Raw genomic sequence first — 17,011 nt, 5'->3', positions numbered from 1 at the left:
GTGATGGATTGCACCTAAATGAGGAGGGGGCTGCAGTGCTAGGGGAGAGGATGGTTAGAAGGTTGGAGATTTTATACTAGGTTCCTGGGGGGAGGAGCAAGCAAGTATTTATGGGATAGACATAGAGAGTAGTAAGGAGGAATTTAACTAGAGTCAAGGGGTGGAGAGGGGGGGGGGATTTTAATTATCCGGACATTAATTGGAGTACTGAGACCTGCAGTACAGCTAGGGAAAATAGGTTTCTGAGCACGCTAAAAGACCATTACATGTCCCAATTAGTAAAGGAACCAGACTATACTGGACCTAGTAATAACAAACAATGTAGACGTAATATCAAATATTCAAGTAAGGGAGCACTTGGGAAACAGTGATCATAATATGGTCTCATTTGAAATTAGTTTCCAGAAGCAACGGTATAAGGGATCAACTACGACTTTAAACTTTAGAAAGGCAAATTTGAATATGCTAAAGGAGTCTATAAAGAGCATAGACTGGGACAAAGCCTTTGAAGGAAAAAATACGGAAGTGGGCTGTCTTTAAAATGTTGTTGGAAACATACACGTATAAGTTCACTCCTATGGGAAATAAATGTAATAGAATTAAGTCTAAACCAATGTGGCTAAATAAAAAGGTAAGGGAAGAAATGCAAAGGAAGAAGCGTGCATTTAAATTGGTTAAGTCTGAAGGGTCTGAAGGAGTCCTTCCGTAGGTATAAGGAATGTAATAAAACATGCAAAAAAGGAATTAGATTGGCTAAATTAGAAAATGAAAGGCTCGTTGCAAAACAACGTAAGACAAACCCCAAAAAGTTTTTTCAGTATATAAATGGCAAAAGGATTAAAAAAAGATAATATAGGACCCCTAAGAAGTGAGATGGGTGAATTGATAAATGATATTAAGGAAAAAGCAGAGGTATTAAAAACTTTCTTTTCTTCATTATTTACCAGAGAGGAACAAATGGTAGGAGTAATACATAAAAATGGAAATGAAACCATGCCATTAATTAATACTTGGTTTGTTGTCAGAGGAAGAAGTCCAAAGGCGACTGAAGAATATTAAGATAAATAAAGCTCCAGGTCCAGATGGCATACACCCAAGGGTCCTTATGGAGTTAAACTCGGAAATAGCTAGACCGCTATTCTTAATTTCAGAGATTCAATCTTATCAGGTTCAGTACCAAGGGATTGGCGAATAGCAGATGTGGTGCCGTTGTTTAAAAAGGGGACGAGATCACAACCAGGGAATTATAGACCTGTAAGCCTGACATCAATAGTGGGGAAACTACTGGAAGGTATTTTAAGGGATAATATTCAGGATTACTTGGTATGCAATAAAATTATTAGTGGCAATTAACATGGATTTGTGAGGGATAGGTCATGTCAAACTAATCTAATTAGTTTCTACGAGGAAGTTAGTGGGAACTTAGACCAGGGCAGCACAGTAGATGTGGTCTACTTAGATTTTGCAAAGAACTTTGATACAGTGCCAAACAAGAGGTTGGTTTACAAAATAAGGGAACTGGAAGTAGGAATCAATATTTGTACTTGGCTCAAAAAATGGTTAGAGAATAGGGAACAGAGTTGTGATAAATGGAACATTTTCTAATTGGTCAAAAGTCTTAAGTGGAGTACCTCAAGGTTCCGTGCTGGGGCCACTCCTTTTTAATATATTTATTAATGACCTTGGTGATGGTTTAGAGCAGGGGTGTCCAACCTTTTAGCTTCCCTGGGCCACATTGGAAGACGACGAGTTGGTTTGGGCCGCACATAAGATACACTAACAATAACGATAGCTGATCATCCAAAAAACCATAGAAAACATAGTTAACATATATATATATATATATATATATATATATATGAGAAAAAAAGTGATATATATATATATATAACTTTTTTTTCAAATCCCCCTATACTTACTTTTCAATCGCCCTGTTCAAAAAATCCTCTCTAGTTATTATACTATAATCACTTTTTGTATTGTTTCTATGCAATATCAATAAAGTGCATTTAAGCCAGGCATTGTATATCAGGGTGCCCTGACCAGGCCTGCGGTACCTGACATATACATCACTGTGACCCCCAAATTGTGACCTGTTTTGCTAATTACACCACTATGTTAGTTAAGGGATAACAACTTATAATGGGCCAAAGAGAATAATATATAATGCCCCATTAGTATTACAAGTAGAAGTATGTAGCAGGGAGATAAGGTCCATGATGCTCCAGGACCAGGTGACTTTTATTAACTGGTCAACGTCCCTTGAAATAATAAAAAAAATCCCCCTTAACTTACCTTTTAATCGGCTTGTTCTCCTGTCCTCTTCTCTTCTTTTCTCCAATTCTGTGCTGCTGATTGTTCTTCTCGCGCGGGTGACTCCTCTGTGCTGCGCTCCGCAATGGATGTTTAAGCGTGATGACATCACGCCCGACATTCACTGCGAGCACCGCATGGAGGAGGAGACAAGGGAGGGAGCCGGAGTACCAGCTGATGTGACCGCGTGACCGCAAGGTAAGTATTTTCTTTTCTTTTTTTTGCAGGATTTTTGTTTTCCATTAATAGTGCTGCCCCCTTGCCACAACCAAAACTCCTTCTGGGCCACATTTACAGGTTTCTATTTTTGCAGATGACACTAAACTCTGTAAGGTAACAAAATCAGAGCAAGATGTAGCTTCTCTACAGAGGGACTTAAATAAACTGGAGGATTGGGTGGCCAAATGGAATATGAGGTTTAACATAGATAAATGTAAGGTTTGCATTCAGGGATCAAAAACAAGAACGAAATCTATAAATTAAATGGAATTAATTTAGGAGAATCTATAATGGAAAAGGATTTGGGAGTGCTTGTAGACAGTAGACTTAGCAATAGTGCTCAATGTCAAGCAGCAGCTGCAAGGGCAAACAAAGTATTGACATGCATAAAAAAGGGGCATAGATGCAAGGGAAGACAGTGTAATTTTGCCACTGTATAAATCGTTGGTAAGACCTTATCTTGAATATGCAGTATAGTTCTGGGTACCACTCTAATAAAAAGATAATTTGGAACTAGAAAGGGTTCAGAGAAAGGCGACAAAATTGATAAAGGGTATGGAGTCATTTAGTTATGAGGAAAGGTTAGCCAGTTTAGTCATGTTTACTTTAGAAAAGAGGCGTCTAAGGGGAGATATGATTACTATGTACAAATACATTAGGGGTCAATACAGAGAACTTTCATGGGAACTTTTTACCCCAAGGACTATACACAGGACACGTGGTCACCCCCTAAGGCTAGAGGAGAGGAAATTTCACAACCAGCAAAGGAAGAGGTTCTTTACAGTAAGGGCAGTCAAGATATGGAATTCATTGCCAGGGAAGGTTGTGATGGCAGATGCAGTAGATATGTTTAAGAAAGGGTTAGACATATTTTTAGCGGAAAGGTGTATCCAGGGATACGACCATTAATTAAAATCAAGGATAGTAGTGGATATAGGGTAAAAAATAGGACTGTAATATTGAGTCTGGGGGGATTTCCACAATTGAAACAGATTGGCGGTTGCTTACTCTGGATCAATTTCAAATATAAGTGCAGGATCGCAGGAGATCCAAAATAGGTTGAACTTGATGGACTGGTGTATTTTTTCAACCTCATCCACTATGTTATTCATTGTTTTTCACTTTGTCATGCAAAATAAATTTGCTGCCCTTTGTCTGCAGAACCACAGTCCATATCAGAATAGTTTAAACACATATTCTTGAATGCAAATTAAATTAAATAGATTTTGTTACATACTCGATATTATAACAGCGCATATTGAAAATATGTGTTATGTCACCCTACAAATCTATTAAAAATAAAAAATCTTACATGAAATACATATAATGTAAAAATGTAATTTTATTAACTTTATTCTGCATAAAGTATGAATTTAAATGTTTTAATTATTTCATTAAAGTCATGTTATAATAAATAAATGGTATTTAGTTGCGACCTACGTTAATGAGACAAGGCAAGGTGTACCAACAAGGGGGTACACTAACAGCGAGAGTTACCCAGAATGACGCGGTTCTGGATGCCGCGAAGGAGTCCATGGTGGCAGGAGCATAAGCCCCTCCTACTGCTGTTAGAGGGTGGAATTGGGATCAAGAAAAGGGGGACGGTGGCAAGACAAGCCCAACCGATCCCCAGCAACACAACAGACAGGGTGGTATAGGGTTGCCTTGAAAAAGCATGTAGCGAAACGCGCGTTGGCGTTTACCCCGCTACTGTGCTCAATCACTCCTCATTATTTGTCTCTATTCAGCATTCTCAGATAACCAAACCTTGTATGGGTTATATAACAGCACGAGTGTGTGTGTGTGTGTGTGTGTGTATATGACAAAAAACGGCAGGCTTCTAATTTAAAAGGAGCTCCAATAGATACATCAGATGTCTGTGTGATACCAGATTGACTAATCAATTCAACACACATGTGTAATTACTAGAGCAATATAGTGCTAGGGTATAGAACTAAGCCAAACAACCGTCAGGCAGTGACCCTATTTTAAGCACTAGTAATCCCATTATTAATATAACAATAGCTTAAGCCCTTATTGGGCTCTATATGCAAGCAATTATATGGATCAGGGTTATTACACTGAGAGTGTGTTTTTGATTCATATGGAGTTTCTATTATATCAGGATATCCCATTATCGATAATGTAGTTACTATAAAGGATTACTGGGATATTGGATTAAAGTAATAACTGCCAAATTAGTCTTTTTTATACCACACATACTTCAATTATTTTGATTTGGAATAGTATCCAATTGTGAGACTGGTCTAATATAGGAGTGATTATTATATTATATACTGAATACTTATATAGATATATATATAAAGTAGCGGGGCATAGCAATTTATTTTGCTATTTTAATTCACTTTAATCACTTTGGTTTTAATATTTCGCTATCCAATTAAGAGGGATTTTCTTAAAGCATACCAATAAAGATATAGTTATTTTAATTTATTATTGATATCGCAGAGTGCCTTCGAATACACAATTTCTTCCTATCTTCTTTTCTTACCTGATTAGCTATCTGTGTTGAAGTGCACCATCCAGTAATCATGTTACCTAAATATTTATAATTGACAAGAATATGACACTGGAATAGCGATACCTAGTGCAGTGGTATTTTCTTTTGCAATTAGGGTGGTATAGGAGCCCCATCCTGTCACAACAGCCCTTTGTTAGATGAACAAGACGAGGCAAAAAAAATAATTTGCTCCTGTACAAACCATGTTACAATGCAAGACGTGAGAATTAGTTTAGTTTTTTTGCACATTCGCAAAATCCTGGCTACTTTTCATAGAGCACACAAACACTTGATAGCTTTATTTTTACACTGAAATTTATAGTAGAGCTTGCCCTACCCCAACTATAAATCTGTCCCCACATTTTAAATTTACCTCCCCCTCCAATGCAACATGGTTTTGCCAAGGTGTAAATTTATTCCTTTTTTGCTTTGTATTATAATAACATGACACTAGAGCATGCTCCACCTGTCTTTTAATAACAGGACACCATAGTCTGCTCTACATGTATTATAATAACAAGATACCAAAGTGTACTCTAAATGTATTATATCAGGACACGAGAGCCTGCTGCAACTGTATTACACTAAATTACACTAGATTATGCTCAAACTGTGTTATAATAACAGGGCACCAGTCAGCTCACATCTATTATACTCTCAGGACACCAGAGTCTGCTCCCCTTGTATAATAATGTATATTAGTAATACTAATAAACATAATTACCTAATTTCTCCTACTCTAAGGTCACCTGAAAGTTGCAATAGAAAAGAGAACACTTCCGGTATGTAGAACACAGTTTTGTCTGCTTGGACGCATACAGGGGCTGGAGGAGCAACCCGACCGTTGCCCTGGCAACAGCTGGGTAAAGACGGAAGTAACGTCCTGGTTGTCATGATAACAACCGGGACGAGGGGCAGAGAGAACAAGCGAGCCACGGCGGCTCGTAGTAAAGCCGCAGCTTGTGATAGTATCCCGCTGCTTGAGGAGGGGTTGAGGAACCCAGACATCCCAGTTTGTTAGGAAATTGAAAAACTCTCTAAACGCTTCTGCGGAACCCTGGATCGTTCCTTCAGGCCATGATCCTTCCACTGTACCAAGAAATGGATTTGCCCCTGGACGTTTTTCATTCATCATCATCATTTATTTATATAGCGCCACTAATTCCGCAGCTGTACAGAGAACTCATTAACATCAGTCCCTGCCCCATTGGAGCTTACAGTCTAGATTCCCTAACATACACACATACACAAAGAGAGAGGGAGAGTGAGAGACTAGGGTCAATTTGATAGCAGCCAATTAACCTACCAGTATGTTTTTGAAGTGTGGGAGGAAACCCACACAAACATTGGGAGAACATACAAACTCCACATAATAAGATAAGGCCATGATCGGAAATTGAACTCATGACCCCAGTGCTGTGAGGCAGAAGTGAGTTTTTTTCACCACAAATTCTTGATGATCTTCAAAGTTAACAGGCTGAAATTTCCGTAAGTAGCGGAGCAGAGACTTGCATGCAGGAAGAGTAGGCTTCAGGAGAGAACAATGGAAAGTGTTCGGAATCCTGAGAGAAGAGCTTTAACCTGAAGGCAACAGGATTGACCTGTTTAACAATAGAAAATGGTCCAAGGAATCTAGGGCCAAGTTTTTTACAGGGTTGTTTGAGCCTGATATTACGAGTGGAGAGCCAGAACTTTTGACCCACTTTAAAAGAACAATTTCTTCGATAGCGGCCTTCAATTTTTTTAGACTGGAAAGAGGCCCGTAGTAAAGCAGCATGGACTTTTTCCAGACAATCCTGAGATGTGAAGCCGTGGACCATATCTCCGGGAGGCCAGAATGGTTGAGATAGAACAAGGAATTGGTCCCTGGATGGAAACCGAAATTGCAGAAAAACGGAGAGGTGCGAGTGGAGGAATGACACAAATTATTATATGCAAATTTGGTCCATGGGAGCAAAGATGACCAATTGTCTTGAAATTCGGAGGTATAAAAACGTAGAAACTGTTACAAAGATTGATTGACTCTTTCAGTCTGCACATTGGACTGAGGATGATAGGTTGATGAGAGACTGATGCTAGTCCCAAGGAGGCTACAGAAGGACTTCCAGAATTGGGCAACAAATAGAGAGCCGCGGTCAGAGACAATATCAATAGCTAAGCCATGAAAATGGAAAACATGTTGTATAATGAGCACAGCCAGACTCTGAGAACTGGGAAGCTTGGTCACTGGAATAGAATGGGACATATTACTGAAACGGTCCACTACCACCTAAAAAGTGTTGTTTCCTGAAGAATAAGGCAGATCCACATTAAAATCCATTGACAAATACATCCAAGGTTTCGTAGGAGTAGAAAAAGGCATAAGCAGACCTGAGGGACAGCTTCTGGAAGTTTTGCTTTTGCACAATCTTTAAGAACTAAATTTTCTTGTCAGAGGACAAGAAAGACCACCACACAGAGCGCAACAGAATCTCAACAGTTTTGGAGATACCCGGATGCACGGCAGACTTGTTCTCGTGGGCCTCAGAAAGATCCAGTAATGAGTTATCCTTCAAAGTAGATCTCTGCGTCTAGATAATTGTTATCCTACCACAATATATTATTGAAAGATTATATGGGGAAATATTAATAGCGATCTAGTGCCTCTGTGAGGAGATCAGCATTATAGGGAATATCCGCTATACATGAGTCACCGACTAATATCTAGAGGCATAGTTCAAGCAGTCGCATATGTATGAGAACCCAAGTTACCATATACTTGGGAACTCCCTGATATACCACATAGGGCTTGCACTTCAAGAATCTCTAGTATGTATTTAAGTGTATGGCACTTTGAAGGATAACTCATTACTGGATCTACTGGGGAACAAATTAGGCAAGACTGCCATCTATAGTTTACACTAAACACAACACGCAATATCAAGTGTTATACAAGTGACACACTGTTATTATGCAGATTGTGCACATTGTTCACCATTTCATTTGATATATACTGACTATTTGTGTTGTGTATACCCCCATCAGAGATCCTATATCAGTGTTCTTCCTTTTGGAAACGTTATATGGACTTAGATCGGCTCCATCCCAGGGTCCATTCATTTTTAATTCTATATTTTCAACACTACATTCTTTTTATATTTTGCTTTTTTATCAGTGTGGTATATCAATATGTAACATTTTTTAATGCATACCAATAAAAACTATATGTTTTAATTAATTATTTGTATGTACCTGGAGTGCTTGTTTAGGTCATTACTTTTTCTCTCCTTTGGACTTAATGAGGGACTGTCAGAAGGCAAGCTGAAAGCCAGGACTGAGGGTCACCCTGAAGGAGCGATATTAACTCTGTTTCTCAGAGCCGGAGGAGCGAGGCCAAAGACGAAAATAAAGTTTGCAGAGCTCCTTAAAGTTACGGAACAAGCTTTTGTACCCAGAAAATCGTCCGGTAAATTCAACTTGGGCTCCACAGTAGGAGCCGGAGTGACCTGTGAGATTCTGGCGGCTTCCTCTTGTGCAGATAAGCGGTGCAACAGACTCTGGACCATCTGGGATAAGGTTTGAATCTGGCCAGCCAGCACCTGAGCTGGAGATGGATTCGTCCCGGTTTCATCCATGGAAGTGAGTTCACCAGAATCTTCACTGGCTGGTTAGAATGTCACAGCTAACGGTTATTGTCATAAGCTTGTAGAACAGGTGGTAGAGGTCTTTGCCTTTAGCATCCGCCTTTCCCGTAGAGCTAGATGTGCTCACAGGTACTCAGATGCCCCCAGGTCTTATGCTCTGCGTAGTACAAGCTTATGGTTTAAACTGTAGCACGGCAATGGGATGACAGCAGGAGATAAACAAAGTCAGGGACAGGCCGAGGTCAAGGGGCACAAGCAGGCTGGGAAGCGAGGTCCAGGCAAAAGGGTCAGGGCTGGCAGAGAGACAGGATTTCCGATTCAAAGGCAGAAGTCAGGGTCACAATCCAATAAACAAGCCAAAGGTCATACACAGAAAGGTCTATCCAGGAGTACAGGAACACAGAACAACAGCAGGTCAGCAGCCAGGAGACTGAGTGCTATAACTGGCAGGGAGTCTAAGCCCTCCCTGCCTTAAATACTGATAGTGGCCAATCAGGAGCAAGCTCCATAAACAGATAATGGGATCCAGCTGCCATAATAACAACACTGTGCATGCGCCCGCCTGCTCTTGGCTACCGATGAATGCTCTGGCAATGTGATGTGTGAGTAGTCTTTGAAGTTTTTTAGTATGGGTGCAGGCCACCGTCATCTATCAGCATCATCATTTATTTATTTAGCGACAGCAAATTACATACGTTTTTACAATTGGGTATCTACTTGTCTAAATATGTGCTTATGCCTCAGTCCATCTAATGACATCTGATTGTTACTGTTACTCTTCACTCTCCATGATGCATGCTGTATAAAGTTCCAAATTCAGTATGTGCTGAGCGTTTCAACATTTTTATCTCATGCACCTTACACTCATTTTTTGTTTTTGTTTGGTTTATCTTATGGGCTTGGTGGCATGGCAGCTGACATTTGCAGCCGCTGCAAAGTTCTACATATGGTCGCTGAATGTGGAAAATGCCCGGAAAAAATCTTCACGCACACCCTTTTTATTAACGTGGATGTCACAGAAAGACCCTTTACAAACTGACAAGTGTTGAAAAAAATAGAATATATAGTGTTTTTTTGGTGTGCAGCTGAGTTGACCCTCATATGAAAACACCCTTTTTTAAATATAGATTTCACTGAATGACCCTTTCAAAATTGACAAGTATAGAAAAATAGAAAAAATAAAATATATAGCATTTTGGGGGGTTCTGCAGCTGCTACTGAATAGCACACATAACATTCAGTTTTTTTCAAAATAATGTCAGATGTGTCAGCCCCACACAAGATTACTTTCATTAGAAAAATGTAAAATTTTAAAACAAATAAATCAATTTGTTTTTTTGGGATTCTGCTGCTATCGTTTTTCTCCACTAAATATACTACTTAGTTCAGAATGATATTTAATTCAGTCTATATACTAGTACAATCATATATGCAATGCATTAACAACCAGTAGCCACTAGTCCGTGTAAAGTCTCTCAAAGATTGAAATTAAAAGCAATTGATTAGTAAACCATTCTAGCTGACTAATCTCTATAGAACTGCTTTACAATAATCACATAATTCCATTGCTTTCTATGGCCATCTTTCACCCTGAATGCTATTTTCAGAGCAGAGCACCAGAGCTAAGCTCCTCTCTACATGCGGTCTGTTCTGAAATGGCACTTGAGAAAACAAGGGAGGACTATACATATATATATATATATACATATATATATATATACACATACCGAAGTAACGTTTTGCCTCGTTTTGAGATCCCAATTTGGCGCGCAAGACCAAGCCACGTCTCATTTTCACTTGGAACCCCAACATCGGATCTTGTCAGATTTCAACCAATCCGAACCACTCTTCTCTAATTATATATATATATATGTCATCCTGTAGACTCAGTTTTCTTGAATGCACATGTAAGATGCATCCATTGCAGCCAGTCTTCCTGTCTGAGTAGCATAAAGCAATTCCATAGAGATTGCAGAAGATCAATTTATAGTTAACTGATATTTGTTGATTTGGTCTCATAACCTGGGTCTGCCACAACCTGCACCTGATACACTACTATCCTGAGAGGCTTGGCCGAGCCTTCAGGTAAGATACCATAGTCTGGGAACAGCCAAATAGGAAGGGACACATCTTTTACTACAGAAGACTTCACCACTGGTCATGGAACTCTCATGTGGTACCTCTTGCTGACCATCTAATTAGAGTTGCTCCTCCACCAGTGTTGTGGAACTAAGTAACAGGGTCAAGTCTAATACACCAGATGGTGAGATTACAAATATAGAGAGTGTACAGTAGTGATAGAAGGGTAACACTCAAGAATACTATGGGTATAGGCAAACCGAGGGGGTTTCCTAGTGTCTGGAAACCCCCTCCAAGCCTGGGGCACTGTATAATTGAGGTGGCTGGATCCTTCCCCTGCTTCACACGGCTCTGCTTGAAAAGGGAGAGATGAGTGCACCTAACAGTAGTGCATGCAGCATTGCCCATGTATAATATGGGGATAGGACGAGTTGGAGAGCAGCCAAGCACTGTCTAAAATTATAGCTACACCCTCATGCATGCTTGTCACGCCCACTGGTGTCGTGGTGTGGAAACTCCCCTCTACAAATCCTGCGTTTGCCCCCGATAGGCTAGATTTACTGCGGGTTTGAAAAAGTGGAGATGTTGCCTACAGCAACCAATCACATTCTATTTATCATTTATTTAGTACATTCTACAAAATGACAGCTAGAATCTGATTGGTTGCTATAGGCAACACCTCCACTTTTTCAAACCTGCAGTTTAGTAAATATACCCCCATGTCTCACTTTAATCTCACCCCAGGTTCAATATTAGGGCGTCTTATACCAAAATCAACTTAGTAGAAAGAGGGTTTGAATGGCAAAAACCTAGTCCATGCAAAGAACTGTAGAACACAAAAAAAAACATAAAACATAAAACCTCTTCCAGAACAGTCATCTTGCCTCAGTCTAAAGCCATTTGCTTTTCATTATGGTCCATTGGTAGCAGGTGCAGGGGATCCGATCAACGGGAAAATGTCAGATGGGAATGGAAAGCATGTAACCTTACAGTTCTGGTGCTTATTAGTAGCACTTGGAAGAGACCTTTCCAATGGCTTGGAGAGGGGACGTTCAGACGTACCTTTTACAAGGATCCAGTCACCAGGTTGGATGTTATGGGCGGAGTTTGTGCTGGTTGGAACATGGGTAGATTTAACGCATTACTGTAAATAACTAATGGTCTATGTAAATTGTTGGAAATAATGCCTTATGCATAGTTGCCCCACATAGATTCAAATTTGGAAACCCCTGGGTTAACATGTGAAAAGACAATTAAAGGGTTGCTGTTTTAATAATAGCACTTGTAGTGATGGGGTTAATGTAATTTCCATCAAAAATGTGCATTACTGGTGGAATCTCCTTGTGTGTGTAATATTAACCTCTGAAGGAGAGATGCTTCCAATTTTGGCACTACAGCACCCTTCAGATGTGTTTATAATTGCACAGTGAAATGTTTGGTCTTTATATGGTGATGATAAACTGAGTGGTATACATTCGTTTTTCAGCTGTGTCTGTGTGAGGATTCACAACACTAGCTCCAGATGACAGTTGTTAGATCATCAATTTATTTATATAGCGCCACTAATTCTGCAGCGCTGCACAGAAAACTCATTCACATGAGTCCCTGCCTCATTGGAGCTTACAATCTAAATCCCCTATTATACACATACACAGACCGAGAGAGACTAAGGGCAATTTAATAGCAGCCGATTAACCTACCAGTATGTTTTTGGAGTGTGGGAGAAAACCGGAGCACCCGGAGGAAACCCACACAAACACGGGGAGAATATACAAACTTCACACATAACTATTCACTGTGACAGCTACAAACACCTTCTCTCAATTCCTGTAATCAGCACACTGCTAAGAACAGCAATCTCGCTAGTCATCCCACCTGGACCACTGTACAGCTTTATCTACTCTGCAATCAGCCCTTCAGTGAAAAGGTCAAGGCAACCAGAACAATTTATCCCACCTGTTTCTAGCCTTTATAAAGTCCCTCAGTTCTACCAAACCTTGGCACGAGCAGTTTTATTTTGGAATTCTCTCGTTATGTGTTTAAGAAAACATGTTTCGTTGACTAGATTGTAGAATAGCATTATACATTGACATTTTTATTACTATTCCTTTGTTTATACTAATCCTTTGACTTCAACTTGTACCTCCCTACCAGTTGTCTCAGAACTAAGAGGCTTGACCGGATGTGGTGTGTCTCTTACAGCTACCCCAGCCAAAGGTTCTTTTGTGGGAGCTACTAACACTGTGGAATTCTCTTCAGCTGTACTATTTTTGGTGATTACACGCTCTATTGTAATAAATTAATAATGCTTAAAGAAATAGAATATCCAGACATCAGTATACATTATGTAAATTTATTTATTATCTTTTATTTTTAAGGCGCCTCAAAAGGTCCACATCACCGCAAATGACATATACAGAAAGCAGTGATCCATAACACATTATATGATACATGAGGAATAAATATACAGGTAACATGGTAATGCAGATCAAATTATTTACGGGACAGTGAGTGAGAATGATGGTAGTGACCAGTGTGAAGTAGGCCAGGGCTAGGGAAGCAGTCTAAGAGGTTCAGAGGGTGATGGAATATTTAGAAGGAGGACACAAGGAAAGAGGGCCATGCTCATGATAGCTTACATCCTAAAGGAAAAGGTGGGGTACACAAATAGGGTGGTATCAACTGGGGGAGTGGGGATGAAAGTTAGGAGAAAGGGTGATAGGCTTGAATAAAGAAATGAGTCTTAAGGGCACGCTTGAGGCCTTTGAGAGTAGAGGCTAACCTGATGAGGGTGTGGGAGATGGTTCCACAGTTGGGGAGCAGTCCAGCAAAGTCCTGAAGGAGGGAGTGGGAAGTGGTAATCAGTAAAGTAATGTGGTGCCGGTCATTGGAGTAGCTGAGGAGGCAGCAAGGACTGTATGTAGTGATGAGGGGGAGGATTGATTGAGAGCTTTGAAAATTAGACTGAGGAGCTTAAATTTAATTCTGTAGGCCATGATGAGCAAATGTAGTGATTGGTGTAGGGGAACAGCAGACAAGAGTGTCAGGAGAGAAAAACATAAGGTGGGCAGCTGCATTGAGGATAGACTTAAGAAGGGCAAGATGAGTCAGGTAGGCCAGAGAGAAGGAGATTACAGTAGTCAAGGCGAGAGATTACAAGAGAGTGAATAAGAGTTTTGGTGGCTCCATGGTGAGAAAGGGCTGTATCTTGGCTATATTCCAGAGGTGGAAGTAGCAGGATTTTGAGAGGGACAGAATGTGAAGTTTGAAGGAGAGGGAGGAGTAGAGGATGACCCCAAGGCATCAGACTTGAGGGACAGAAAGGAGGATAGTATTCCTAACACGGTGGGGAAGCGAAAGACCCCTAGCAGGGGGGGGGTGTTTAGTTCAGTTTTGGAAATATCGAGTTTAAGAAAACACTGGGGTATCAAAGATGAGATGGGCCGAGAGACAGCAAAAGACATGACACATAAGGGAACGGGAGAGGTCAGGGGACGAAAGATATATTTGGGTATCATCAGCATAGAGGTGGTATTGGAGGCCAAAGGAGTAGATTAAGACACCAAGTGAGGAGGTGCAGTGGGAATAGAGCAAGGGGTCAAGAACGGAACCTTGGGAAACTCCGACAGGTAAGGGAAGATGGGGTGGAGTCATGTAAAGAAAGGATCGGTTGGTGTGGTAAGAGAAGAATCAGAAGACAGTGTTACAGAGACCTATAGATTTGAGAGTTTGCAAAAGGAGAGAATTATTTACAAAAGGGAAAATATGTGGTGTGGAAACTCCCCTCTACAAATGTATGTATCAATCTAGCTTATATAGCATAAGATATACATCCCGAGGAAAGGTGCACCCAATCATTAAATTAACATAGGCCAAAGGTAGAGAAGAAAGGAAAGAAATGATCATATGGGGCACTCAAATGGGCAAGTTTATTTGAAAAATAATCAAATTCTGTTAAATATATATCTTTATTGAATTAATTCAATAAAACTTTCTAGTAGCGAAATATTAAATGGTGCATATATTGAAATCAAGCAATGGATAAAGATAAACCGATACTGCTCAAAATTACAACTTGGCATAATTCTAATTTTCATGGACACATGCCAAATTATCTGGTGCTGTTGCTTATTAGAATAATTTCCTCCTAGTTAATAATATATTTCCCTCCAATCATTCCACCATTCCACTTTCATTAATCTAGGAGGTATAGTTAATCTTCTCTCACTGCATACTATGGAAACAGTGCTAGCTAGACCCTATACATTCTCTAGATGCAGCCTATATTACTGGTTTTATCCACTTTAGTATATATAGCTTGGAGTGTGTGTCATGCTCTAAATAACAGATATAACCTTCTGACAAGTATAAGGATTGTCCCCTAAAAAATGTGACTATGATTGATAAGTTCCGTGAGGGGCTGCTACTCCTTTCTACTGCTAATATTGCGTTAATTCCATCTAGGTAGTATAATTGGAGTATGCTTGTCTCACTGCACATTATGGAGACCGTGCTAGCTAGACATTGTAATTCTCTAGATGCAGCGTGGATTACTGCTCCTGTCCACTCATATATATAAATTGGTGCGTGTGTTCGGTTCTAAATAGTTTGCCCAGTTAAAGCGAATAGCGAAACGTGCGTCGGCGGATGCCGCGTTTACTGCTCAGCTCTTTGCAAATATTTCCTCTGTTATCATAAACTATAGATAGCCTCCGAATCAATAGACTAGATTGGATGTCAATAATGAATATATAGAACGAGAGAAAGATGCTCTGCACAGGGATATTGCGTAATAAGATATAAATCTTTAGTATATAGCACGCGGGGGTGCTAGTCCCAATGTATTAGAGACAGCAAAAATTACGAACAGAGGTTTGTTGTAGAGGGACATATTAGCACTCCTTGTGTTAATTAAAATATAACTTTTATTAATTTTAGTTTAATAATAATATCCTCCCGGAAGAAAAGGTGAAATATAAAAAATTTAAGTATACACACATACATACATGTATTAAAAACAAAAACACCAACAGAAAGGGATCTATTATAGATAGGAATAATTGTATTATGAACTCAGAAAATTATCTGAATAAATCCAACGTAGCAATCCAACGTCTAACCCGACTGTTAATTGATAGTTATAGGACAGAGCAGTGCTACGTAGGATTTATTCAGATAATTTTCTGAGTTCATAATACAATTATTCCTATCTATAACAGATCCCTATCTGTTGGTGTTTTTGTTTTTAATACAATAATGAATATACCAACCAAGTTTAGATGTCGCCCTTATAGATCAATGTTAGGCTTTAATAGCGCTGTACCAGCAGCATTAAGGATTAACACCCCCTCCAGTCTTTCGGCCTCTCCAGCCCAGTCCTGTCCTGGTTCACCTCTTACCTTACTCACCGTTCCTTCTCTGTCACCACCTCTGGGTCTCTCTCTCCCCATCCACCCTTCCAGTCGGGGTCCCTCAGGGCTCTGTTCTGGGACCCTTACTCTTCTCTCTATACACCTCCTCCCTGGGTGAACTCATCAGCTCCTTCGGCTTCAGCTACCACCTTTACGCTGACGACACTCAACTTTACCTCTCCTCTCCTGATCTCTCTCCCTCCCTCCTCTCTAGGGTGTCCGCCTGCCTCTCTGCCATCTCCTCCTGGATGTCCTCTCGATTCCTCAAACTTAACCTTGCCAAAACTGAGCTCATAGTTTTTCCTCCCTCTCATACCCCATCCCCTTCTGACCTCTCCATCACTGTCGACAACACCTCTATCTCCCCTGTCCCCCAACTTCGCTGCCTTGGTGTCATCCTCGACTCCTCTCTCTCCTTTGGCCCCCACATCCTCTCTATTGCTAAATCCTGCCGCTTCCAGCTGCGTAACATCGCTCACATCCGGCCCTTCCTCTCCCAAGATGCCACCAAATGCCTTATCCACTCTCTGATCATCTCCCGCCTGGACTACTGCAACCTCCTCCTCACTGGCCTCCCCCACTCTCATCTCGATCCCCTTCGATGCGTCCTTAACGCTACAGCTAGGCTTATTTTCCTCTCTCGCCGCTCTTTTGTCTCCCCCCTCTACCTAGCCCTTCACTGGCTCCCATTCCCCTTCAGAATCCTCTTTAAGCTCCTCACACTCACCTACAAGGCCCTCGCCAACTCCACTGCGCCCTACATCTCCACCCTCCTCTCTATTCATGCTCCATCCCGCCCTCTCCGGTCTGCCTCTGACCGTCGCCTCTCTTCCCCCCTTATAACC

At 40.6% G+C, this 17,011-nt stretch overlaps 2 protein-coding genes across 2 annotated transcripts in view; both read left to right on the top strand.

Moving 5' to 3' along the window:
- The window catches only part of LOC142159849 (uncharacterized), a 408,399-nt gene that overhangs the window by 222,736 nt on the left and 168,652 nt on the right, over positions 1-17,011 (top strand). The gene's annotated exons all lie outside the window — the stretch shown is intronic.
- The window catches only part of LOC142159818 (uncharacterized), a 199,278-nt gene that overhangs the window by 105,645 nt on the left and 76,622 nt on the right, over positions 1-17,011 (top strand). The window lies entirely within an intron of this gene.

Source organism: Mixophyes fleayi, chromosome 6, assembly GCF_038048845.1.
Source record: "Mixophyes fleayi isolate aMixFle1 chromosome 6, aMixFle1.hap1, whole genome shotgun sequence".
NCBI classification, from domain to species: domain Eukaryota; kingdom Metazoa; phylum Chordata; class Amphibia; order Anura; family Limnodynastidae; genus Mixophyes; species Mixophyes fleayi.
The sequence above is the reverse complement of the archived record's forward strand: the minus strand, read 5'-3'. Positions and strand labels throughout refer to the sequence as shown.